The sequence below is a fragment of the Sturnira hondurensis genome, unplaced genomic scaffold (genome assembly GCF_014824575.4).
Source record: "Sturnira hondurensis isolate 20B ecotype Veracruz unplaced genomic scaffold, ASM1482457v3 Scaffold0002640, whole genome shotgun sequence".
In the NCBI taxonomy this organism is placed as follows: Eukaryota; Metazoa; Chordata; class Mammalia; order Chiroptera; family Phyllostomidae; genus Sturnira; species Sturnira hondurensis.
The window spans coordinates 1,411,237-1,414,439 of record NW_028075271.1 but is presented as its reverse complement, the minus strand read 5'-3'; positions in this window follow the sequence as shown (position 1 = coordinate 1,414,439).

Genomic DNA, 3,203 nt, shown 5'->3' with positions numbered 1-3,203 from the left:
GGTTTTAATTTGTATCTCTCTGATGATCGGTGACATCGGGCATCTTTTCATATGTCTATTGGCCCTCTCTATGTCCTCTTTGGAGACGTGTCTATTCAGGTCTTTTGCCCATTTTTAATTGGATTGTATGTGGTTTTGGTGTTGTTTTATATGTTCTTTATCAATTTTGGATATTAACCCCTTATCAGATGTATCAGCAAAGATGTTCTCCCATTCTGTGGGCTGTCTCTTCATTTTGTTGATGGTTTCCTTTGCTGTGCAAAACCTGTTAGTTTGATGTACATGAGCTTATGTTAAAATGCCCTCAGAACCCCGGGAGGTGGTGTCTGTCCTGGAGTCAGACACAGGTATGCCACAGCGTGAGGTGACGGGGACTGAGCTGGACTAAACGACACTGCAGGACTGCTTCCCCCGAGGCAGGAGCTAGAACAGGAAACCCCGAGACACGGCGGCTGTCCTCAGTCAGCATCCTGATTTCTGAGAATCGTCTGGTGACCCCTGATAAGAATTAGCCCTGTGGTTTCCTCCCAAAGCAGGCAGTCAAGGAGGATTGTGGGAGATCACACGTGTTGAAGCTTGAGTAAGAGCCCTCTAAAGCCTGTAACAATTCAACAGAAAAGGGCCCTTCTCTGGCCAGAGGTGGCCTGCTCCTGCGCCTTGGGATGGCAAAGCCGAGAGAACCAAGGCTGAGCCTACTATCCTTTTGGTTCCTGGAAGAAATAAGGATTTGTGAGTTGGGGTGATTTTGAGCTTGAAATGTGTAAGATATATGTTTACTTTGGAATTTGTAAGATACCGGGTTCAGCACAAACAATACCCCTTGTTATTACAAAATCTTTTGTTACAAAATCGTAAGCATGTAATTCCGTAACATAACAATATCACTCAAGAACACTGTGTGACATTTTACGTGAAATGTTCTAATTAAAACTGTAAATTGTCACACCCACATTAGTCCCCTACCAACCACACTCAAACAGGCTCTCCTTCTGCTGCACCCCAATATGTGTTCACCTTGGAATTAAATATTTAGCGTACCTTTCATTATGACATAATTCTTAACTGGTGAAATGCAATCCCTGACACTTTCTGCATGATAATTAGACTCTGTTTCTCTCTTTCTCTTTTCTCCTGATGATTAGGCCCAGGGCTGGGCGTAGGGGAGGGATTAGCTACTAGGAGCAAAGAAAGAATTGACTTGGAACATTCGAGATGATCCCTGACGTACTCTAACTGAATTGCGTTATTTCCCCTTGTGCCTGACCCCTTCAGCTGCAGGCAGGTACTGACCGTTTCAGGATCTGGTCTCTCTCGTTCACTGGGTCCTGATTGTCTCTCTCGTTCACTGGGTCCTGATTGTCAGGGGTCCCTTTCATCCCCGGGTGTGCTGATGGTCAGTGTTGGCTCCGGGGTGGTCCTGGCTTTAGGCTTCCTCCTGTTTCTCAGAGGACTTGTCAGTTAGGACGCCAGAAACTTTCTCTTGCTTCGCTTCTCTGTGTCTACCTGGTCTGCTCAATTCTTGGTTCGCGACCACCGAGAGCCTGGACCCCGCCTCCATCCGCAGCACCACGAGGGCAGCTGGTCACGTTCAGGCCTTGCATAAAATAACAATCATAGTAACAACTATCATGAAGTGAGGTGTTGTGCCCCACATTCTCCAGCTCTGTTGAGACGATCGACATCCAGCATGCTTAAGATCCAGGTGGACAGCGTGGTGATTTGACACCTGTGTCTGTTGTGAAATGGCCACCGTCCGGTCAGTGAGCCCCACCACCCCCTCCCAGAATCACCTTTCTCTGTGACCGTGCTGAGAACCTTTCAGATTTGCCCTCTTAGCGACTTTCGAGTGTGCCACACAGGATCATCGTCTGTGGTCGCCATGCAGCACGTGAAGTCACCAGGCTTGTAGCTGGAAGCTGCTCTCCTTTGGCCAGCATCTCCCCGTCTCCCCCGGTTCCCAGCCCCTGGTCTGTGAGGTTGACGTCTTCAAATTCCACTCCTGCTCTACCCTTCCCCAGGTGTTCAGAGCGACCCAGTGGCCCCTGTCCTCAGCAAGTCCAAGATCACTGACTGGACTTCCCTCTTCTGAGGCTTAGCTGGCAGTACACCCTTGACATCACTGTGGCCCTGCGTGGGAAGGGTCCCAACCACCCACATCTGAAAGCGAAAGAGCTTTGGTTTTTTTTTTAAGTTCCTTAGCATCCCTGGATTTCACAGATGCCCCGAGAGGTGGTGCCTGTCCTGGAGTTAGAAACAGGTATGCCACAGCGTGAGGTGACAGGGACTGAGCTGGATTAAATGACATTGGGTTTATTTAACACACAGCTTTGCCCAGCATTTATTTAACACACAGCTTTGCCCATCACCAAAACTCCAAGTACGCCAGACCCAGCTCTTCCCTACACCTGGCGTCTGGGTGTGTTTGGACAAGTTCTTCAACACCTCCGGCCCTTGTTCCTGGACTTGGGCAGTGACCCCTGCCCTGCCTTTGCAAAGTTACTTGGGACCGAACAAGAAGTCTGTGTGAACAGAACCGCAACCCTACCAAGGCAAGGCCTCTCCTGCCAGAAGCCCCAGGCTCAAAGGCAGCAGCGTGTGAGCCCAGCCTCGCACCGGGGGGCAGGGCGGTGTGTCAGAGGGAAAGATCCCTCCGTCCTGTCTCCCAAAACAACGTCCGCAGCCGGTCAGACCCGGGGCCCTGGCGTCTGTCCCCCGGGTTCTGCAGGAATGCCGCCTGCTCTTCCAGGTCTGGGAAGACCGCGCTCAGGAACCCCCACCGGTACGTTCACTTGACTTGGCCCCTTGAGCTCCACTCCAAAGAGTTTGGCACTGCATGTCCTGTATCTATTTGAGAGAGAAAAACCTGGTTCCCGGGAAATCTCTGCAGCACCCCAGATCAAGTGAGAAACCTCTTTTTCAGGTAGAGAACCTTTGACAGTTCCCTGAAGTTAACCCACCTGACACTTTCCATGAAAATCGAATCAAGATGTATTTCAACCACAGGGATGTTGACGCAAAGGAGTGAATAAGGAGCCTGTAGACCCACAGGCTGGCTAGGCACACGGCAGGAAGGGGGACAGTCCTAGATCGGGGGGTGAAGTAAGAAAAAGGGTGAGAGGTACATCTCAAAGCACCCCTGTTTGGAGAAAACTTTTGAATAGATGTATTCTTCCTCATCAGTCTGAGTGGTTTCTAAGGCCTGG